The sequence below is a fragment of the Marmota marmota genome, unplaced genomic scaffold (assembly GCF_001458135.2).
Source record: "Marmota marmota marmota unplaced genomic scaffold, marMar, whole genome shotgun sequence".
NCBI classification, from domain to species: Eukaryota; Metazoa; Chordata; class Mammalia; order Rodentia; family Sciuridae; genus Marmota; species Marmota marmota.
The window spans coordinates 2,650,757-2,674,483 of NW_025999895.1; the positions used below are offsets into that span (position 1 = coordinate 2,650,757).

The following is a 23,727-nucleotide window of genomic DNA, read 5'->3' on the forward strand; positions in this document are numbered from 1 at the left end:
ACTGGGAGGAGGGCCGGGCCCCGCCCCGCCCTCCCCACCTCCCGCCGGCTGACCTGCCTGCCCTGTCCCCCGGGGAAGTCCATCTCCAGGCTCCCAGTGTGTGTAGCTTCTGCCTCCTTTTCAAATATTTCATTTTGCTTTTCTTCTTAGCTCATATTTTTTCATGACTTAAAAAGATGTTAAATTAGCAGGAGTCTTTTAAGTAGCCATTAGCTTCGTATCATGTCTGGTCTGGTTCTTGGTTTCCTCCTCCACCCCCTCCTGACATGTCCACAGCTCCTGTTCCTGGCACTCATTTTGGCTGAAATCAGTCTGCGCTGCCCCTCTGTTTTCTCCACAAGCCTTCTCCTTCCTGCCCCTCTGAGTCCAGCACAGACTTCCCCCTCCCGGCCGGCTGAGCAGGGTGGGCCCTGCTGGTGGCTCCTTCCTCCCCCTCCACAGGGGAGTTCTGCCGGGCTCGGTGTCCGATGCCCTCCTGCCTGTGTTTGAGGTTTGAATTCTCAGGCACATGAGCACTCAGAGGGCATCTGAGGGATGCAGGGAGGACTGGAGGTCGGCTTGGCCTGGAAGACCTAGTTCAGCTTGGCCTGCCGGCTTGCAGGTGAGAGGCCCGCAGCCAACCCTCCCCGCTCTGGTCCTTGTCTGTCTCAGCCTTTCTCTGGCATCTGGTGGCCTCTGTTCCTTCAACTTTGTAGACATTAATTTATCCACTTAATGGGGATGTTTTTCACTATTAAGATGTTAGAGACTGCTGACGTTGTGGTAGTTGGAGTTTTGAAATGATATCACTGTCACCACCATCAGCACCATTGCTGCTGCCCCTGCTTCTACCACACCTGCCTCCACCATCACCACCACCATCACCACCATCACTACCACCACCACCATTGCTATCACCACATCACCACCATCACCATCACCACCATCAACATCACCACCATCAACATGACCATCATTGCTATCACCACATCACCACCACCATCACTACCACCACATCACTACCACCACCACCACCATTGCTATCACCATCACTACCACCACCATCACCATCACCGTTGCCATCACCATCATCACCACTAATATCATCACTACCACCACATCCCGGCCACCATCACTGCCAGCATCACATCACTATCGCCATGCCCACCACCATCATCATCCCCCTCACCACCACTATCCTCACTGCTCTCACCATTACTAGCACCGTCATCATCACTGTTACCACACCATCACCACCATCATACTCTCCACCGTCACTACCATCACAGCATCACCATCGTCGTAACCACCACCATTACCATGGTCACCACCACCATAAGCCCTACCCCCGTCCCTATCATTACCACTTCCACCACCAGCGCCCAGTTACTTACCATGGTCCACACAAGTGCTGGGTGTTTCATACCTGGCTCCCATGTCATTGTTACAACAGGCCTTGGGGGGTATGGATGTTGTTCTCCTTGCTCTGAGATAAAACCCCTGCGGTGCAGAGAAGCTGGACGCTTGCTTGGGTCCTTCAGCTGGTGGTACCTCTGGTGCCCCCATCTGGGCTCTCACTGCTGGCCTGTGGCCCGTCTTTGTCCCCCACAGCCTCGTCCCCTTGGCTTTTTGTGATGGTGCCATTTAGCTCCCCCACATCTAGTGAGGGCACCAGCCTGGGATCAGCGGCTGAGCCTGTCCATTGTCCTCCTGTGACCCCGAAGCCCTTGGCCTCTCTGGGCTGTGCTTTCCTGCCTCGTGGAGGAGGGGAGCACTCTCCCAGGCCCGAGGGCTAAAGGATCCACACTCACCCAGGCCCTCACACGGGGACACGTGTTCCTTTCATAGTTATGAGGATTCTCTGTCACCCTCACGTCACTGTTCCCTCCGTGGCGCTCCAGAGATTTGTACCTAATCCCCTCTAAGTGTGAGACTGCCTCAGGTGCTGGCCGACAGAGCTGAGCAGGGGCGCCCCTGGCTCTGAGAGGTCGGTCCCAGCAGGCACAGTGTCCACAGCCCCGGCCCCAGGCCAGCTCCCCCAGCCTGGCTGAGCGCGGCTGGGAAGACTCCTGGCCGGAGCCCAGGGCCAGTAGGAGGGGGAGTGGGAACAAGCCCAGTGGAGCTTAGGATTCAAAAAGTTAGAGGAGGAACAAGATGGCACCTGAAGGGAGCCACCAGCCAAGCTGGGAGGACAAAGAGTGAGCCGCTAAGAAGGACGGGGACGAGCCCCGAACAGGGGCTCCCAGAGGTCCACCAAGACCCTCCAGCTGATGCCACCAGGGAGGACGAGGAGGCCGGAGCGCAGAGCCAGGGGACCCGGGAGGTGGCACTCACCAGAACCCACCGATGGCCACGGAGGAAGGGTCCTTAGACGACTCGCACGCGGAACCAGGTCCGATGCTTCACGGGGGATTCAAACAGACCTGTAAAGAGCAGGTCCTCCCAGGGCTGATTAAACTGCTCCACAGCACAGAAGAGGGAGAGAAAGAGCCACACGATTTTCATGAAGTGAGAATAAGAGTTTTTTAAAATTTGACAAAGATCGTATAAAAATAAAATGACAGACTGGTCTCACTTATGAATATTGATGTAAAATTTTAAATAAAATATTGTAAAAGAGGATCCAAGCATTATGTTGAAGTAATAGCACCCTATGTCCACTGGGACTGATTCCAGGAAGAATTGGAAGTCTGCTTATATAGTGCATCACGTTAATCAATATTGGGAGAGTCATGATTTTTGATACTAAAATGGCGTTTGACAAAATTCAACATCTCTTTTTAATAAATGCTCAACACAGTAGGAGTTGGTGGGAAGTTTCTTAACATGCCTATATGTAATCATATCCCCAAGACATTCCTTTTCATCATGTGGAAATATTCAAGAATGAAGCAACAGTGGCCACCACATTTCTACTACCGTTGCCCATCAGCCAAGCAGTGGCCAATGCCGAGAGAGAGAGAAAGATAGATATTGGAAGGAAGGGGTGGGAGCATTAACTTCTTGTAGGTGATATGATTGTGTACTTGGAGAATTCCAGACAACCTATGAAAACTTACCACTAATAAGGTAATCCAACTTTCTGTTTATCTGTCACCGTCTCTACCATCCATCCCCGCCTCCATCCAGTGACAGCATTCTGAAGGTAGAAATGGCTTCCATTTGTAATATCAAAAATTAAATGAAACACCTAGGAGTAAACTTAACAAGGAAAATGCAAATTCCACATGTGAATTGCAACAGCCCCTAAGGAACATTTTCTACCCCTGCACCAACCCCCAGTGGAGCAGAGATTTAGAGTTGCTTATTCAGCAAATATTCCTGGAGAGCCTTCTGCGCACCAGGTCCTCCCTAGGCCTGGGAGATGCAGCAGGCACAGGACAGAAAACTCAACCCACGTGGTGCTTGCCTTCTGGGTGGGAAACCAGGTAAATAGGGGAAGTATGTTGGATCTTAGATGGTGATCATTCTTGAGGCAAGCTATGCAGCTGCCGTATTCTGAGGGGGTAGGGCTGCAGGGTTGGGGGGGTCATGGAAGGCTTGGCTGTGGTGTGACATTTGAGTGATCATTTAAGCTATTTACTGTTAACGTTTTATGTGTTTTACATCCTAAACCAGCTCAGAGCTCCTTGCATTTCCTACAACATGCAGCCCTGTCGTAAGAGCTTGATACATGAAGCTGTTTGCAAATTTTGAAGATTGGATCTTTCTTTTGATATGCCAAACACTCTGTACTTAACCTTGGCCTTCCTGGTTGTCTCATACTGCTACCTGGAAATCTTTTTTTTTTTTTTCCTAGAATGGGAACCTACAAAACACATTATTCAGGATCCCCCCGCCCCCTCGCCCAGCCTCCTCAGCATCACCCAAGGACTTGTTAGAAACACAGTTTGCTTCCTACGTTAGACCTGCTGCATCTCAGGATCTGCATTTTAAATAAAGATTTGGGGCGCTTTGTATGCACACCAAAGTTGAAAAGCATTTCCCTCTTGCTCCTGGTTTTGTACGTTCCTTTATTATTTGGCAGAATTCGGGGTTGCGGGATGGAGGAGCTGCCTGCTCATGATGGTGTTATCTTCCCATCACAGCATCTTTCCCAGCTGCCCTTGGAAAGCCACGTTATGCACGGCCACCCAGGGAGCTGAGACACTCTTAATCTGTGCTGTCCAGTGTGGTAGCCACTAACCTCATGTTGTGACCATCCAGTACAGTTAGGGGTGGGGTGAGCTCAGTGGTAGAGTGCTTGCCTAGCTTGCGTGGGGCCCTGGGTTCCATCCCCAGCACAGCAAAACAAGCTCATAAACACAATTAAATATTCAGAGGGTTAGTTACAGAGATCACATTTTGGTGCTCAGTAGCCTCATGGGGCTCGTGGCCACCAAATTGGATGGTTCAGGTATAGAACATTCTTGTCCTTACAGAAAGTTCACCCGGGCAGCCCTGATCAAGAGTATCCAGGTGTTGGCGTTTAGGACTTTGAACTGCAAAGTGAAATTCTCTGTGCTCTTGGTTCTGATAGCTCTTTGTTTCCTTCTATGTAAACAGAGCTCTCCGTCCATCTATCCACCAACCCATCCCCCTGTCCATCTACCTGCCCATTCATATCCACTGTCCACACCCTCCACCCATCCACATCCATCATGCATTCATTCATCTGTCCATTTGTCCATCCTTCCATCTGTCCATCAACCCACTTGGTCGTTCCACAAATGCTCATGGCACGCAGTGGTATGTTAATAAGCATTTATCAAATAAGCCCTGGAATGAGGGCTCCACCTGCCCTCAGCCTGCGCTGGGTGCTGGACATGCATGTGCCACATTCCTTGCCACGCGTGTGCGGACTTGTGGGTGGGGCTTTCCGCCCTGGTGCTGGGTCCCCAGGTCCTGTCTAGATTCAGCTCTCCTGGCCTGACAGGCTCCTCATTCCTGCCCTTAGCTGGTCAGCAAGCTGGCTCCGTGGAAGAGGGCTGCCTCCCGGAAGAACCTGTCCTCATGCTCCTGGGACAGGGACGCGAGGCCTTTGACCCCTGTCTCCCTGGTGCCGGTGCCTTTCACCCTCTTCTCTGTCCCGCGTGCGACGGTCTTAATCCTCAGTTGTGATCTGGCCCTGGGTGGGGGAGGCCTGTCCCCAACCCGTTTTGTCCTGGCCTGGGCTCTGAAGATGGAGTCTAACAGAGAACGGCTCAAGCGGGGGTCCTGAGTGCTGAGCTCTGCCCTGGAAGACGGTGTCCACCATTTTTTTTCTGTGGTCTTCCCAGAACAGTGGCTTTTTAAAAAGTGGACACTTCATCTGTTCTGTCCCTAAGGCCTGGAGCATCCCTACCTTTTGGGATGTTCAATTCTCCTGCTGGTCATCTGGCCCCCACCCTGGAGCCTCGTCCTCTCTCCCTGGCGTCCTCTGTTGGTCACTCAGAGTGGGTGCTGGACGGCGGCGGCCCAGTGGAATGCACAGGACGTGATTCCCTCTGCCCGCTGCCTGAATGTTCTCCAAAGTGAGGCACAGCTTTTCTGTCTCTGTGGGGTGGCCGGGGGGGGGGGGCGCTGTTTGTGTTTGTAAGTGGATCCAGCCCCTGTTCCAAGGACAGAGGGGACAAGAGGGCTCGTTGGGGACGTGGCTCCCCAGCAGGGCACGGGGTCCAGCCCTGGCCCTTGTGCTGGTCCCTCCCCTGAGCAGCACTGTTAATGGAAGAGAGGGGCCCAGGTGTCGCTGGGAAGACCTTGACCTCTGCTCCGGGGCTGTCTTCGTGGTCCCCCTAAGCTCAGTGTCCCCTGCCAGTCTCCCTGGCAGGCCTCTGTCCCTGCACCCACCTTCCACTGAGCCCTGAGTGAGCAAGGAGGGGACAGCGGGGAGCTCTGGCAGGTGGAGGGACCAAGGACGTCCTGTGGGGGCAGCCAGAGGGCTAGAAGGCTGTGGGCAGGCCGCCCTTCGCCTCTGTTTGGACAAGTCTTGCTCTTGGGGGTGCCTGGAACCCAGGACGGGAGCAGATGGGGGCTTGGAGTGCATGTGTGGCCACACCCCAGGAGTCGCGGGGCCTTGGTGAGGACCCTCCCCCTGTCTGGGCCTCAGTTGTCCACTTGTGGAACGGGGGCGGCCATTCGTGGGGAGGGACATGTAGCCGGTGCCCTGCGAGCACTCTTGCTCTCTGGGGCTCGGGACAGGGGCCCTCCGTGGTGGGCAGGGCTGCCTTGGGGCAGGCTCTCCTGTGACATCCTGGATCGGCCCACCTGGTTCTTGCTGGGCAGTGGTGACATGTGGGAAGGTAGGTCCAGGGTGATAGCCCCCAGGACCCAGACTACAGCTCTGACCTTCTGCATCTCCTCAAAAAGGATTTGCTTTAAACCCATCATTATGCCCTCTGCTCGGCGTGGTGGCACTGTGTCGGGAACCTGTGTGTGTGACACAAGCGACCTGTCCAGTTAGCCTCCTGGGAGGACCTATGGGCCTGTGCATCCCTTCTATCAGTGGACACAAACAACCTCACCCTGGACTGTCGACCTTTGACCTCCAAGCCCGTCCACGCCCCACTAAGAGCCCCATCAGTGGGCCACACCAGGATTGCCGAGCTGGACTGGGCTGTGGCCAGTGGTGGACCTGAGCAGGGCAGCTGGAAGACATCTTGCAGGAAGCGGGCAGAGCGGGTTCCTGGGAGGCTGGAGGCTAGGAGGGGGGTCAGGCCTCCCCGGGGAGGAATGAGGGTTTCCCTGTTTTCAGGAGCTGTTTGGAAGGAAAGGCAGGTGCTGGATGGCGGGCAGCAGGCATCTGCCCGAGCTGGACCGGGAGCCCTGCCTCTGGGCCCTGGGGTGCTGGGGCTGGGGCCTGGCTGTCTGCTGTCCTCCCGTCTTAGGGGGCTTTCCAAGGAGCTGGTCCTGGGGTCTCCACTCAGACGCCCAACCGCACCCCCTTCCTTTCTGCTGGATAGTTCTATGAGGGGCAGAGGAGGGGCAGGACAGGGGCCTGACGGCGCCTTCTTCCCGGGAGTGCCGGCACGAGGTTCCGGTGGACTCCCTTCCTTTCTTTTTATTAAAAATTAGAAATATCCAGGAGGCTTTCAGCACTAGAGATGAAAGGCAGGGCAGCCGTCCACTGCCTCCCGTCCTCCTGCCCCTGGGTTCCTCATTGTTTTTGCAGAACAAGAGGGAAGAGGGAAGAGTTTTATTGGTAGGAGACTTTTCCCCGCTTAATGAGGTGGTGGGCGGTGGTGTAGCGTGTTTTTATTTTATGTTATTTTTTTGTCCCTTGCTGCTTTGGGGGAGGGTGACAGTGTTTGAGTTGGGGTGCGGGTGTGTGGGGGAAGGTGTTCTCTTGGAGAGGAACGGTATGAGCAGATGTTACGCCCCCGTGTCTAGAAGGTGGGGGTGAGGACGGGCCTGGTTATGTAAGCCCAGGGGGGGCGGGGGCTGGGGGGGCAGCCTGACGCCCGGTCGCAGCCCTCGAGGAAAGCAGCCGGGNGCGTGGCGTGGCGGGTACAGTGGGGCAGGTGGCGTGGACGGTGGGGTCAGCAGCAGGAGGACAGGTGCGGGCGGGTTGCGCACAGGAGGAGCAGGGCGCTCCAGGCCGTTCAGGGGGACCCGTTATCTCTGCTCCTGCCTCCCCTGGCCTCCTCTTCAGACCCTGCCTGTCTATCGATTCTTCCTCCCAATCAATTCCCCAGCAACCAAGGGAGGTCTTCCCCGTGCTCCACATTCCCTCCAGCCTCCCTCCACCAGCCCGGCCAGCACGTGACCGCAGAGCTGCCCAGGATGAGGGGCCGAGGCCCCAGCTGTCCCGAGCCTCGCAGCCTGAAGGGTTGCCCAGATCTCGAGGTTCCGTCTGTGGTCAGGGGAGACCTGAGCAGGTGACTCTCAACAGTGGCCAGCAGCTCGGGGTCCAGGATCCGGCTGTGCTCAGCTTCCTCACCAGCATCCTGAGCCCCTGTCTGTTCTGGCCACCATGAGCCTCACCGCCACCTCCCATGCCGGACGGGCCACTGAGGCCCTGGGTGGGGTGTTGAGCCCCTCTGCCCGGCGTCTTCAGCACACTCTATCCTGTGGACGTCTCAGCGGCTGGCCAGCTGCCCTGCCTGCTGTGTTCCCCAGCTGCCTGGGGACCCCTCTGTGCTGGCTCACCCTGCTTGCTCCCCTGCCCTGCTCTGCCCACGCTGGCCATGTCTTCCCAGGTCCATCCGTAGCTCGGCATGTTTCCTGGGCAGTAGCCAGCTGTCATACTGTGCGTGGACTCCAACACCATCTGCATCCATGAGATCATGGGCTTCTTCCTGAGACCTGGGACGGTGTGCACTCGGGAGCTCCCTCGGCTGGCCCCGCTCACCCTCATGGGTTGGTTTTTATTATCAACTTGTGTTTATTTCTTCTTCCCAGAGGCCCTGAAGCAGGGGGAGCTGGTCCAGGAGTTGGGTATTAATCAGGGAGAAGGTCGTGGTGTGCAGTGTGGAGGAGCAGAGGCCGCCCAGTGTGAGGTGAAGGGCCGTCAAGCACCAGCTCCAATCTGGGGTCCTCTTCATCAGGAGGAGAGGCTCTCCCCTGGGGGAGCCGGGCGTTGGCACGCGGGGCTCGTTTGCCCGGGGCTTGCTGCGCGGTTTGGGCGGCCTGAGCCCCTGCTGGGGAGGACAGGGATAATGAACCTGCCGCACAGAGCTGCTTCCTGAACGCACTGTGACGCCGCTGTGGGCTCCTGGTGTGGGAAGACGCTCAGCGAGGCGTGGGGAGGTGGTTCTGACGATGGTCTTATGAGGCGTTGAAAGTCGGCCACCTCCCAGGGGGAGAGGCACGTGGGCAGGGGTTGGTGTCCTCTCCTTCACTGGCTGACATGCACCAGGTTGCGTGTGGCCAGACAATGAGCTGTAGGCTTGTGTTTGTCTTCTGCAGGAGACAGGGTGGCACGAGGAGGCCGTTCCTTCTCAGCCAGAGTGGCGGCCACCAGCCATGCAGGACAACTGTGTGGCTGAGCATGGTCAGCCTGAGGGGCGAGGGCCGCAGGTACAAGAGGCTAGTGGGGTCTCACTTCACACACAAAGACACACGTCCCGTTAATAATTTTTTTTTTTTTTGGTCCCAGGGATTGAACCCAGGGGAGCTTTACCACTGAGCCACATCCCCAGCCCTTTTTAATGTTTTGTTTAGAGACGGGGTCTCACCAAGTTGCAAAGTTGCTGAGAGTGGCTTTGAACTTGTGATCCTCCTGCCTCAGCCTCCTGAGCTGCTGAGATTACTGGCATGCACCACTGCGCCTGGCCCTGTTGATGATTTCTTATATGGATGATTATTGACCTGAAATAGTTCTCATATACTGGGTTAAGTGAAATTATTAAATTAGTTTCACTTATTAAAAACCTTTTAAAAAGCGATTACTAGGAAACCTTAAATCGCCCCGGTGGCAAGTAGATATGTACAGTGTGACCTATTGGGTGGAACTGGTCCAAGCTCAGCTCCCAGGGTGGCCCTGAGGTGCCGCAGGACTAGCATCCACCACGCCCCTCTCCTGGGCTCCCAAGTTCCGCACCAGGGAGCCTCTGGTTGATCCGGGAAAAGCCATCAGGAAGCGGAGCAGCTGCCCTGGAGAGGGCCCGAAGCTGTCTGTCTCTGGGTTTGTCCCAGTTAGACACCCCTGGAGTTTTCGGGAAACACCCTCTGGCTTTGTAAATACCCATTAAAAAAATAAAAATAAATCCATTATTTTGTCAACCTTCACAACACCCCGAGCTTACAAAACGCCTCTCACACGGAGGTCTCGGAGCTCTGCAGAATAAGAATGCATTAAAAAAAAAAATTAAAAAGAATCCAGCCTGCTCGGAGAGCCGGAGAGCCCCGAGAACAGGCTTGGGCTTCTGTAAGAAGACACACTGAAGCCAAGGCCTGGGGCCGGTGCGTGGGGCCCCGGCGGAGAACCTGTGCGAGCTGCCCACCTGGTGGTCACGGGAGGAAGCACCCCTTCTGCACCCCAAGCTGGAGTCATCAATGTCAGGTGTCCCTGAAACACAAGCAGGACAGAGAGCCCAGGGAGCAGGAGAAAGAGGGTCACAGGGGGAGAGAGGGGCTGCCGGGACCCACGGCAGGACGGAGGTCTCCCCACGGAGCCGGGGTCCGACCTGTGCACAGGGCCCGGTGGCTCGGCCATGCGTGGACTCCCGGGGTGGGAGGCCCCTGTTCCCTCAGGTCCCTGGCTTCAGCTCATCTGGAGCCTGGAGCCAGCGCTGGCAGGGGCACAGGCCGTAGCTCCCGGCGCCCGCTCGGTTGCTGTGGGCATTTTTGCGCACGGCACAGGTGGCGCATTGAAAGCCTCTCTTATTTTTATTTTTCCATTTTTGACACTGTCCTTCAGTTCCTCTTCCACGCTCCCCGTTAAGCTGTTAAATCACTCCATTTATTTAGTGCGAGTGTTTCTGAGAGCTCATTTTTATCTTGGTGAAAACCAGGCTTGCTCATGGGCACATAATGAAATTGCATAAATATACCCTTAGCTTGGAATCTAATTTATTTTTCCTGTTCATTATGGGGTAGAAGGCCATTATGAAATGTATAACTTTTTTTTTTTTTTTTTTCCAGTGTTGGAATTGAAAGGCTGTGGCTTGGGTTCTTTTTATTCTGCTGATTTCGTCCTGATTCAATTTAAAGCTGGTTAGGGCTCAAACACTGGAGCGTAATTGACAAAGATCAGTGTGGGTTGTAATGCTAATGTCTTGTCTGCGGCTTCCACCACTCAACAGGCTGTGGGTTAAGGAGCAATTCCAGGGGAGGGGCCTGGGCCTGCAACGCTGTGGGCTTGGCCGGGAGACACCGGGGAGAACTTTCTCCTGGCCAGTCCACACATGCCCTGTCTCAGTCCAAAGAGGACTGAAGTAGACTCCAACGGCCTGTGCTGGACTAGGAGGGCCGGGGACATGGCTGACCCTAAAGTCTCAGAAAGGCTTAGAAAGTCCTTGAAGGACATGCCACCTGATCTGTGCTCCTGGAGATGGGAATACCAAGGTGCAAAAGCTGAACAGCCTGAGATCTGCCTGCGGCGGCCAGGCCCGGGGCAGGAGTGGGGCTCCCTTCCAGCCAGCGCCTGCCCACTTTGACTGTAGGATTTCATGGGAGCTGCAGGCAGTCCCCTGGAAGCAGCGGCTCAGGCATTCTGCATGGGGCTGGTGTGCTGCGTGGGAAGAGGGCAGAGGGACACCTGGCAGGCAGGGAAAGTGGTGAGATGTGGACAATCTCAGAAGTGGGGTGGCTCCGCCCCACAAGGAGGCCCTGGGCTGCACGTGCCTGACACGGCAGCCCCGCCTTCCTCCCTTGCACCTGGGCCTTGCTTGCTGACCGCCTTCCACGCGCTGGGCATGCTCCGGCTCTGACAGCTTCAGAAAGCTCCGGATCCTCTTGTGGGGCTCCAGCAGGAGGAGCTGGCGAGGCAGCCCAACTCTCACATAGGAGCCATGCCGGACCCTGTTGTCGCGGAAGTGCTCAGCCCAGGCCCAGGGGTGTCCTCCCGGAATGGTGAATGACAACCCCCCAGTCTGCACGTGATCCCCAGGAGAAAGGGGGACCATCCTGGGTACACCCTCGTGAAGAGCAGGAGGTGACAGGTGCCAATCAGGGCTGCAGAGAGCAGCCTTCCTGTTCCTGCCCTCGGACCGGAGCTGCCGGATCCAACCAGGAGGCCCAGTGCGTCTGGATTTCAGATGGATGACAGAGAGTTCCGTGTGTAGGTGTGTCCCCAAGATTGCACGGGACAGCCACTAATGAGAGACAAAACAAACAACCTGTTGTTTTACTGAGATCCACGTCTTGCTGGTCACCTTCCTTGCAACAGCAGCAGGAGCAGAGGCCTTCCCTTTGGAATCTCTCCCTGAGACACTGACAAATTCCGCTGCATCAGTTATAAAAGTCATGACTTCTTCATCGTATTAGTTCCCAGAGAGGAGAACTGCCTCTCCCCTCTTCAAATCCGCCCTTCAGTGGAGGACCTCTTCTAAAGCCCACGTCTATGTCACCCCCCCCCCCACAACAGCTTTGCCCAAGACTCTTAGCTTTCTTGGGGAAAATCCCGAAAGTAGGCCCACTGGGGCAAAAGTACGTATATATTACTTTACAAAAGGTCCAAAGTATTTACAGGTCTCTCACACTAATATGTGGGGACCATTTATCCTACACTTATACCTACATTAGCTATTATTTGTTTTTAAAAAATATTTATTTTTTAGTTGTAGGTGGACACAATACCTTTGTTTGATTTTTATGTGGTGCTGAGGATTGAACTGAGTGCCTCACGCATGCTAGGCGAGTGCTCTACCTCTGAACCACAGCTCCAGCCCTTAGCTATTATTTCTTATAATTTTTTTTTCAGGTAAAAGTATACAAAATAGCTCATTTTAACTTGCATTTTTCTAACTCTAGGAAGGCTGAGTCTTATATTGTTTCTTGGCCATTTGTGTTTCTACTTTTGTGAATTGAATCATATTCTTCTTTTATTAAAATATTTCTTTTTTTTAGTTGTAGATGGACACAATACCTTTATTTTATTTATTTTTATGTGGTGCTGAGGATCGAACCCAGGGTCTCGGGCATGCTAGGCAAGTGCTCTACCACTGAGCCACAACCCCAGCCCCATTAGTCATATTCTTTCCATGGAGTCTTCTTATTAATTTCAGGGTACTCTTTACATATGGGCATACTCAGGCTTTGAATATTTCTCAGTGTTGGGTTTGCTTCTGGAGCAGTGTGATCAGACCATCACCTGATCTCTGGGTTTAGACCTCAGCTTTCTTGTAAAAGTGGCCTTTGGGGTCTCATGAGATTTCCCATAGGTACATCCTATAGGGTCTCATAGATGTCCCAACCCCACATGAGTATCTTTCACCTGCTGATCTCATCCTGAAATTCCTGGATTTGAAGGAAAGGTGTGTGGCTTGAGAGCACCAGTTAGGGCTGCCCTGGGTGAGCCACTTTTATTATCTTGGGTCCAGGGCAGGCAACTGGTCCTTGGGAGACAGGCAGGGGGCATGGAGGCTATCCTGCTCTGACTGGGGTCATCTGCACCTCCCCTGAATCCATTCTGGAAGTCTGCAGGGCCGTGGCCCAGGGGCTGCTAGGGAGGGGGAAGGGGGGACGGAAGGGAAGGGTCTAGTCCCGAGCCCACCCACTCAGCAAGGCCACCCTGCGAGGCATAACTGGTGGGAGGCACTCAAAGCCACAGGAGGTCGTCGCTAGAACTGGGAGTGGCGGGTGCCAGCAGCCTGTCGAGACGCTTGCCTGTGAGGGAGGGTAGACGGCCCTTCCTGGGAAGAGGCCGAGACAGGACCCATGGCGGAGGTTCCAGGGAGACGGGGCTTGAGTCCGTCTGAGGGAGTCCAGTGTTCAGCAAGGCTCAGGAGGAGTGAGGACCCTGTCCCCCACTCCAGTGGGGCCTGCTGTCGTGGGCCATCTTGTGTCCCCACATGTCTAAGTCTGACCCCCCGAGGGAAAGTGGCCTTTGCAGGTATAATAAAGATGAGGTCATCCTGGATTAGGGTGACCTCAATCCCAAGACCGCTGCCCTGGTAAGAAGGGACACAGGCACCGCAGGGGAGGAGGCCACATGGTGACAGAGGCAGAGCCTGGAGGAGCGCAGCCACCGTGGAGGGCACCGAGGAGCGCCTGCCGCCGAAGCTGAGCGGGACGGAGAGTCCCCCGAGAACCTCGGGGGTGGGGCGGCAACCCCAGACTCTGGCCTCCGAACTCTACAGGATAAATCTGGGTGCTTCAAGCCCCCGAGTGCGTGGCAATTCATTAGCCGGGTGGCAGGCCAGCTGACCTTCTGGGCCCTTCAGAGCTAAGCGGGGTGGGGACGGTAGACACGGACGACTGGTTCCGTTAGGTTCTCCAGTGCCTCACTCAACAGGACAAGCCTGAGCTTCCCGGGGGCCCGCGGGTCAGGGAGAGGGTTCTTGTTCCTCATCTGTCACCTTGGTCAGGGCTGTGTCAAGGTGGCCGGGTGTTAAGCTGTAACTGAGCAGGGCCTGTTGGCGGGTGTGGAGGACACTCGGGCTCCTGCGGGGGTAGTTTCCTGGACCCACAGCCAGGCCTAGGTGGAGCAAGATGGGGTCCTTGAGAGTGATTAGAATAATGGGACATCCAGGGCACCCCGCCTGACCAGGGGCCAGCAATGCCCTCTCCACCCCTCTTGAGGCCAGCTAAATTCTGGCCATGAGTGGAAGTGTGGAGAGAGAACCCTATGGAGGTGGACCTCAGCGGCTGCTGGCCATGGTCAGGGTGCAGAGATGGCTGAGTGGCCCCTGTGGGGAGAACCAGCCCCCTTTCCAGCAGCCGGTTGGGATTGAGGGAGCAGGGGCCATCCCGGGTCCCTCCCCTCTCTCTCCTCGGGGACCCAGGCATCTTGTTCCATGGAGTGAGCCGCAGACTGTGTGGTCAGAGATGCAAACGGCCAGCACCACAGGCTTCCCAGAGTGAGGATGTTTGTCCCCGACACGCAAGGCCACCCTGACTGACTGCAGTGGGCACTATGTCTTCAGGGACTGGCCTTCCTGTCCTGCTCTGTGGCCCTGCAGGTGATCTGTGCGCCCAGGGAACCCAGGGGCAGCAGCTGGGCCACGTTTCGTGCTCTGGGTTACCTGAGGCCTGGCACATTTGGAGTGACTCAATTGGGTGACGGGGACAAGAGTGAAGAAACAGTCAGGCTGAAGGCAGCTGCCTCCCTGCGGTGCTCTCCAGAGGCCAGGTGGGAAGAGCTCTGCCAGGAGGGCTCCAGGAGCACGTGGTGACCGACTGGCCACCGAGACAAAAGAGCATCTTCCAGGGGAGGGGAAGGTAGGCTCAGCTCCCGTGGCCAGTTCTTGGCTTCTGAGGGGCCCAGGGCTTGGCTGTGAGCCTGCTGCCGGGCCCGAGGGTGAGGCAAACACACAGGGGTGGCGGCAGAGCCGGCAGGGGCAGAGCCTGTGTCCTGGTGGCACAGAGAGGTGCTGGAGGCGGCCCCATGTGACACTTGCTCACAGTTTCGGTCAGTTGTCCTGGCTCTGCTGTTGGCAGCCAGGAGCAGTTTAGCAGACGCAGGGGCATCACTGTGGTCCGTGTGCCTATACACAGTCCCCGAGGCCCAGGGCCCCAGAGCATGCCCCAAGCTGGGGCCCTGACGGCTGTCTCCCTGGGTCTGGCCTCCAGGCACCTGGCAAGCTGAATTCTGTGTGGGCCAGGGTCCTCCTGTGTCTCTGGCCTCGGCAGGTTGTCCCTTCACTAAAGCACAGGGAGAAAGTAAAGTTGAATAGACGGGAAAGATCAGATGCCTGGCAGGGTGCCGTTCTCTAAGCACAGATTTCTTCTTCCAGGGACACTGCCTCCGAGTCTCGTGGGTCTAGGGGCTGGCTGGACTCTGGCCATTCACTCTCGGTTCTTGGTTGCCAACCAGGCTTTAGGGGCCAGCAGTGTGGAATGGCCCCTGGCAGAGCCCAGCCGAGCTGAGGGACATGCCGCCTCCCCCTCAGCAGAGCTGGTGTGAGCCTCAGGGACCCTCCTTGGATTCACCTCCCGGCCTCCCTGGGTGCGGCTCATGGTCTCTCATAGGGAATGGCTGGCTGTTGAGGCCACTCAGTCTTAAAGCCTTGAAAATATCTTATACAACTTCCAGTAGGGAGGGAAGGTCAGCCCCCTGGAGCAGTCAGCCATCCCCCTCTGAAGAGGCCACCAGCCACGGGCAGCCAGCTCTCTTTAGAGTGACATGTCCTCAAGTCAGATCACGTGTTTTTTTTTTTTTTGAGATTGTAGAATTTGTACTAAAGAGAGAAACGGAGTTTGTTTCCAAAGGGCATTTTTATATTTAATGCTTAGTTGAAATTTCCTGTGTTGTAAAATTGTCCTCAACTGTCCTTAGCTGTCCTTTTAGTATCCTTTGGCTAATTCAGTCATTAAAAAAATGACATTGTAAAAGAATACTTAATGATTTGGTATGGTATATAGTTAAATGGAAAAGACATTACAAAATGGTATGTACAGTATGATCCCACTTAGTACCAAAAATACATATTCTATGCATAGGGAAGTCTGGGAGTGTATATATGCTCAAAATGTTAACAGGAGTTATTTCGGGTTAGTGGGATTATGGGTTATTTTTATTTTCTTCTTTTTGCATATGTGTAGTTTCTAAATTTTGTGCAGTGAATATGTATAACGATTATAATAAGGAAAAACTTAGAACCGCAGATCTTGCCAGGGGCGGCCTGAACTCCCTGACCAGAGATAGTCGGGCCACCCCTCCTGTGCTGCCAGGCTGCCAGGGGCCACTGGGGTCCTGGCGGGGGCACACTGAATGCCCCCGAGTGCCCCGGCTGGGCAGGACCATCGCTGGCTTTGGTTACTGTTGAAGTGGTGGGAGCTTTTCAGAAAGTCCCCCGACCCAGGCAGGGGGGAGCCAGACTCGTGGGAACCCAGAGGGACCACCCTGACCGCAGAAGCAAGCTGGCCTGTGCTCACACATTGGAGCAAGGCGTGTCCACCCTTCTACCTCTGAGGGCCAATGGGTGGGGTGGCAAGGGGTGGGCGTGACAGGGGAGGGGCCAGCACAATGTGGGCGTGGCCTTGGGAGGATTTCTGCAGGGGAGGGGCAGTTTCCCTGGGAGGAGGGCGTGGCCTTGGGTCCCACTCAGCCTGCCGGGCCCTGGGCCTATCCTACAAGGGAGATTGGATGGAGGCTTCCTAGCCGAGTGGAAATAGCGTGGTTGGGTTCAAACCCCAGGTGCCCACAGCTAGTGCTTAGAAACCTCTCCGAGGCCTAGCTTTCTTCTCTAGAACCGATTTCCCAGTGATGCGATCATTAAATAGAATAAAGAGGGAAGTACCTTGCCTGTGGCTTAAAACAGGGCAGGGTTGAGCAAGGATCCCTGGGCTCCCCTCCCTTGGAGGGAAGTCGGGGGACCCTGCTCTGTGTAAACCAGGGATCCCCTGAGGACCTTCTGAGTTCCAAGGACATCAATACCAGACTGCCGTGGGCTCTTTCAGTAGGAGCCGCCCCTTTTCGTGACACACATGTGTGCCCGTGTTTAATAGTCTCCTGATAAAGCCACTGAGCGGGACAGGTCCCTGCCTTGTGTCCCGTGCAGGGGCTCTGAGGCTGCGCCTCTGGCCTGATACCTGGTTTCCAATGTTATCGAGCGGAGAGCAGGACAAGGGTCCCAGGAGGGCCTTTCCTGGACAGTGAGCTCTGGGCGGCAGCTTCGGTGCCTCCTGAAGGCCTGGGTCCCCGACAAGGACCTGGGGCAGGTCCCCCACCCTCCCCGTGGTGGTCCTGTTGGCCTCCCTGCCTGCAGCCTCCTCCTCCGGCCTCCCCCAGACCATCCTCCCACAGCGCACATCTCTTGTGGGCCCGGCTGCAACCCCACCCCGCGCTGCCCAGGCCGTGCAGTCCCCGCCTCCAGAGGGACTCTGCTTCGGGGCAGCCCCACTCTGCCTTTAGGACCCTGCTGGGACAAGAGGTCCACAGAAGAGAGCCTCGCTCCTGTCCGCCTCCCTCAGACTCGCGTTCTGGTCTATTCCACGTGGCCTCATCTGCTCCAGTGCCTGTGGGCCATGCTGGGGGGGGGTCAGGTGAGAGGTACCAGAGTGATTCTGGGGCTGCCGGCCTCAAAGATACTAAACAGAGGTCGAAAAGAAACCCCAACCCAGCCTGGGGCCCTTTGTATTCAGGTCTGCCCCACTTTGTGCAAACCTGAGCCCTGACACAGCAGAACGTGGGCATGAGTCATCAAATCACAGGAGGACCCTCTGATGGAGCAGCCTCCTCGGGCGCAGGAGCGGCTGAGGCCTGCTGAGGAGCCTCTGGAGTGGAGGAGCTGGCCGGCGGCCTGTCGCTCGGAGACGAGGCGGATCACCGAGAGCAGGATTGGATTTACAAAGACTGGCTGGACACAGACTCTCAGGAACCCATCTGGCTGGATGAGAGGTAGAGCTGTTCCCTTTTCCAGACTCCCGGGAGCTTATGTTCTGGGGAGACTGGGTGTGTGTGCTGCCAGAAGGGGCTTTATTTTTAGCCGAATGTGAGAAGGGGAGGGTCCGGGGGAGGCGTCCCAGGCTGGCGCTGGGACCTGGCCTCAGAGGCCTTTTTCCTTTTGGGAAAGGTGCTCTCTCCTGCAGGCGCCTGCGTGGGCTGCGATGTGATGGTGTGAGCGGACTCCTGCCTCCCCGAGCGCTAAGATGAATACCAACAGCAGCCAGTCTGCACGCTGCTAAATTTACAGGGTGCCTGTCCTCTGCCGGCTGCTTTGAAGCAAAGCTCCCAGGGATGCAGGAGGCTGAGGCCGGCCAGGACGGCAGCCGCTGCCCGCTGGGCTCACCGGCCTGCTCGTGCCTCCTGCCCCCACACCCTCAAGCAGCCTCCTTGGGGCCTCAGGGCGCCAGCAGAGGCTGGCAGGAAGGGGTGGGCACGCGGCTGCAGGCCCTTCTGGGTCTCCTCCTCCTGCGGCAGCAGTCTGTGGCTCTCCCTGGGTCCGTCCGGGCTGGAAACGACGGCTGTGCTTCTCTCAGCCTCTTCCAGGGCCTGCTGGTTCTTCTACCAAGTAGCAAGAGGGCTCGCCCACCCTGATTGCGAAGTCCTGGGCCTGGTGCGCCCTGCCGTGGAGGGTATCAGACCCCCACCTTGCCCCGCTGCTGACCACCATCGCTACTCAGAGTCCCCTGTGCCAACGGACCTCTGTCGTAATGCCACCGCCTTGGAGGAGCTGCTCCTGAGCCCTGTCCATTCTCTGGGCCCTGTGCACAGCTCACCAGGACGTGCCATCCTCTGTCATTCTTGTCCTGTCTGGGTGTCATGGTCCCCCGGTCCTACCATGGTTACTGAGGGCCGGGATGGTCTCGTCCGTCTCGGCGGCCCCAGGGCCTGCACAGGCAGGCAGGGAATGGAGGACCCTCCACTCTGGCTCGCAGGGCTGGGTTGCCCCTTGGTTCAGAATTTCATGAATGGAGTCCATCCGACTTAAGGTGAAGCACTGTCAGTCGGCCCCAGGCAAGCAGTGGCTGGGCCCGCGCCGGGGAAGGCCTGACCAGGGGTTTAGCCTCTCAACCCCAGCAGGACGGGATGCTTCGCCATGTTGGCGGGACAGTGCTGGGTGTGTTTACTCACGAGAGCTGAGGGCAGGGGAGTGTGCGTTATAAACTGGGATTGTCAGGTGTCACCCCCTCCCCAAGCACAGCAGGACAGCTGGTCTCAAACCCGCTGGGCAGCAGGGCGAAGGCTGGCTGGAGCTGTGGTGTCCGGACCTTGCGGAGGAGAGGGCCGCGGGCACGGGGACGTGGACTTGGACACTGGGTTTGCACAGGCTCCAGGGATGGGCCGCAGACCCAGGCCCAGGAAGGCTTGGTGTGGGGAGACTTGACCAGTCGCCCTCGATGGCCGCTGGACAGTCCACTGTAGACTAGAGTTTCTCCCTGCCTTTGCTTTTGTCTTAGAAGGGTTCTGCCTGGCTGCATTTTTTATCTTTTCTCTGGAATTTTCAGAGTTTGGGTTTCCTGTCCTGAGTCGCATGAGGAAAGTTCCAACTCTTGGAGGCACTGCCCCTCTTTTGAAAATACAGCTTTAGGTCAGGTAAACAGTGCAGGGGGCTCGGCTGGTGAGGGCTGCCCGAGGTCCACCCTGTCCACCTGGCTGCCCTGCTGATGCCTTCCTGGGGTGAGGATGGAGGGCCACCACCTGGCTCCTCTCTCCCTGGGGGATGCTGGGTGCCCTCCCACCCCGTTAGAGAGCCCTTCTCTCTGTCTTCGCAGGAGGTCAGAGCGGGCCGGGCGGGTGTCCTGGACCCGGGGCTGCAGGCATTCCTGCGAGGGCCGGGCTGCGATGGCGTAGGTGTTGTGCGTCCGTCGGCCTCTGCTGCAGGGCTCATCCCTCTGCAGGGCTGAGGGCACGGGGGTGCAGTGACGCCCCCCAGCAACGCTGACGCTGAGACCGGCAGAGCCCCATGGGGAGGGGGCTGTGGGACAGCCATGCCCTCCGCCATCCCTTGTCTCCTGAGTCTCTGTGTCCTCTCCTTGTAAGGACATTAGGCCTACTGGTCAGACCCCCCCACTCCCACACAAGCTCGTCTTTAATTACATTCCCAAATAAGCTCACATTTCGAGGTACCAGGGCGAGGACTTCAATTTATCCTTCTAGGGGACACAGTTCAACCCCCAACAACAGGGCGGGCTGGAGGAGGGGAGCGCCCCGGCCGAGCGTCTCTTGCTGGGACCCCAGGCTGCCCTCTGCGTTGGGGAGCCCCTCCCGCTCGGGGGCTTTAATGAGGTGCAGCCTGAGGCCTCACCGAGAGGCGGTAACAGGCACACTCTTCTATTATTGTGGCTGCCAGCGCTCCAGGACCAACTGGGTTTACAAAAATAAAGTCGTATCATCTGCTGCATGTACCGCATCCCCCTAAAGCAGGTTATTAAGGGGAAGTGGGGAAATCGGAGGCAGATGGAGGAGCCCTTGATTTGCATAAGGTGCCATTTCCACGGCTCGGAGCCTCTGTGAGGGAATGATGTATAGAAATCCGCACACGCAAGCCCGCGGCTGGGGAACAGAGGCGCACCGATCAGCCCCCGAAATAGACACAGGAGAGCCAGCCGGGGCGAGGGAGTCGCAGAGGGTTCCAAGCGCAGCCCCAGATGCACAGGAGTCTGGCGCACTCTGGAGCCCGGCCCCCTCCCCCGGCTCCTTTTGAGTGTAGAGACTTCAGCTGGAGGGATCTCGCGTGTGTGCCAGCAGGACGGGCGTTTCCGAAAGACCTGGCTTTTCTCCTCTCACTCAGGAGGGCAAGGGAAAAAGAAGAGGGGGGCCCGAGAAGGGGGAGTGTAGCTGGCAGCAAGCTCCCTTGAAGATGCCGCAGGCGAGAGGTGGGCGCTCTGTGCCTCGGGTGCAGGCAGGGGACGGCGAGGAGGGCCAGAGCCCTCCTCCGTGGGCCGTCGAGGCTGGAGAGGAGGCTGGGTCCAGCCAGGAGAAGGGAGGCTGAGGTCAGGAGGCGACCGCGGGCATGGACAGCGGACTGGGGCCCAGGACACTGGTGGAGGGGCCAGCCTGTCTGGCTGCAGGGCTCATGGCAGGAAGGGGCTACTGTGGGTCCCACAGCGGATTGTTCCAGATGCCCTCTCGGGCCTGCTTCTCCCTTGGAGCACGTGTGAGGGGAGGCAGGGTGAACCCAGGACTGTAGTAACCCGCAGCAGATGTGAGATGCATTTGCCCCGTGACCCTGGACGCCATGTCAGGAGCTGGGTTCAGAGCCCATGCTGCGTGCAGCCACGGGGGCAGACCCAGACGGCAGTGCCCCTTCCCCTCCCCATTGCGGACCCCAAGGCTCTGCAGATCAGGCGCTTCCTGCTGTATGACCTGGCTCAAATGGCGCTGGGACCACCCTGGGCATTTGGGCCACAACCTGCCATCAGTCTTCGCTGGTAACTGTCAACAGGATGCGTAGCACCCTGTGGTGACACCCTAGGAGTTGGTGTCATGGGAATGGTGACAGGACACATGGATGACAGTCCTGGATCCCCTCTTGGGAAGGAAGTTGTGTGGCTCAACGTCGCAGTCCAACTCGACAATCGGGCTGCTGTGTGGAGAGCCCCTTGGGTGCCACTGCTGGGTGGTGACCCTGGTGCTGGCCACGCTGCTCCCTTCATGGTGCCTGCCAGTCACCAGGAAGAGGCTGTGCTGGGCGGCGATCTCCGAGGGGCTGCTCAGTTAGGTCTCCCTGGTGGATGGGGAGTGGGAGCGGTGGCAGACACTGCCTGGCTCCTGTCCCCTGGCTGTGGCTGGAGGATGCCAGGGCCACTGAGCTACAGACAGTGCAGCTTTCTTGGAAGTTGCCTGGGGTCCGGGTCTCCATGGGGCCAACCTTTGAGGCCCAGCCCACTGCTAGAGGCGTGCAGGCGGAAGGGGCTCCTCCTGCAGACCAGCTTGTCCCCTGGCTTTCCTGTCACTGGCTCTAGGTCAGTGATTTCCATGCTGGGTGGCGACATCCCTAGCATTTTGCTGGTTATCTAGAGAGAGATTGGGTCAAAATTCCAAAATGAATCTCATCCCTTTGAAATGAGATTTATATGTACACCAGATCAATGAGTCAAAAAGGAAGGAGATCTCTACTACAAAAACCTGAGCTTAGCTGGTCACAGTGGTGCACGCCTGTAATCCCAGTGACGCGGGAAGCTGAGATAGGAGGTTGGCGATTTTGAGGCCAGCCTCAGCGATTTAGCAAGGCCCTCAGCAAACCTCGTGAGGCTCTTCAGAGTGAAAATAAAAAGGGCTGGGGGTGGGATTGGTGGTCGAGCAGCCCTGGGTTCTGTCCCCAGCAAGGCAGAGCCACAACAAACCCCGCCTTGGGAAACAGGTGGCAATGGCTTGGGTCCCGACATACTTTCCAAAGCATCCCAGGTTCTTTGACATCGCGCTGCCCGGGCACATAGCGACCTGTCTGTGGTCATAGAAGACTCCTCAGAGGAGCAGGTCATTCTGGAATGGAGGCCAGGGAGACCGCCGTGCTCCGGGAAGGGGGGCGGAAGTCTTCCTTGCTTTTCAGGAAACCCCCAGGGACCTTGGGGAGGGAGTCAGGCTGCTGGCCCGGTGGGGACCTTGCCTCTGGCTGACTGTGTTGGGCAGACGGCTGCTCTGCGGCCTGGTGCCACCATGGCCCCTTAATTTATGGCTGTGCTTTCCCAGGGCCAGCTCGCTCCCAGGGGACACAGGGCCCTGTCTCGAGACATGGGGCTGGGCTTACTGCATCGTGGTCAGGACCAGGGTGCTCCGTAGCTGCCGGCCTCTCCCCCTGACCCGGGAGCCCCAGGCAGGCGGCCCACCCAGCCTCCCACCTGGCCCCTGCGCCTTCACCTAAGCCACTGTGGGCTCCGACCCCCGCAAGCCGCGGATTCCTCGGTCACGCCCTGATCTGCTCACAGGGACGCCCTCTAAGACTGCTGACCTCACCACGAGAGCAGCCGTGGAGGCCTCCAAGGGCCCCGGTGACCTTCCCGCTCCAACCCGCCCTGCCGCCCCACCACAGAGGGGTCAGGCCCTGCCTGGCTCCGTCCTGGAAACGTCCTGGGTTGTGGTGAGCTGCACATGACCACAGGCCGTCTTCACTGTTCCCCGTGTGCAGTTCAGTGAGGGGCACCCATCCCCGCATCCATCTCCAGGTCTCCTTCAGCTTCCCAGGCTGGAACGCGACTTCACAGACATGGACCATCCTCCCCCGCCCCGGCCTCTGCCATCTCCATTTCTCTTGCTCTCTATGCGTTTGACTTCTCCTGGGCCCTCGTGTGTTGGACGCGTACAGTACTCGTCATTTCTGGCTGGCATATCTCACTCACCACCATGTCCTCAGGGTACATCCCGCTGTAGCAGTGTTGAAATCCCATCCTTTTCAAGGCTGAGTAATACTCTACTATGGACCTGCCAAGTTGTACACACTCGGCTCTTGGTGGACACCTGGGTGGCTGCCACCCTCTGGCTAGCGTGAGTAGTGCCACTGTGAACGTGGGCGTGCAGAACTCTCCCTCAGACCCTGCCTGTGCCTCCTTTAGGTGTAACAGAGAGAAGCTGCTGAATGAGTCAGGCTTTGGGGGGCGGGGAGACTGGGGATTGAGCACTGGCTCTGCGTGTGCGAGCCGTGCTCTACCTGGAGCTGCGCCCCGGCCCTCAGCTTCCATCCGCAGGCTCTGGGTGTGGAAATCGGCTCTCACCTCACGGGCCGAGGCCCAGGCTGGGGCAGCTCTCGCGTGGCCTGTGTGTGTGAGCCCCGCTCTGCTCTCAGGTGTGCACAGCCGAGTGCG

General features: G+C 57.3%; 1 protein-coding gene across 4 annotated transcripts in view; it reads left to right on the top strand.

Annotated features, from left to right (window-relative positions):
* Rbfox3 (RNA binding fox-1 homolog 3) overlaps nt 1–23,727 on the top strand; it is a 377,727-nt gene that overhangs the window by 34,636 nt on the left and 319,364 nt on the right. The window contains exon 1 of one of the 4 annotated variants that reach the window (XM_048797600.1): nt 17,595–17,881. The exons of 2 other annotated variants lie outside the window; for them this stretch is intronic. The gene's annotated coding sequence lies outside the window, so the exon portion shown is untranslated. Of the gene's footprint in view, nt 1–17,594; nt 17,882–23,727 lie in introns of those variants that run through there. One more of the 4 variants, XM_048797588.1, reaches the window with a different exon arrangement.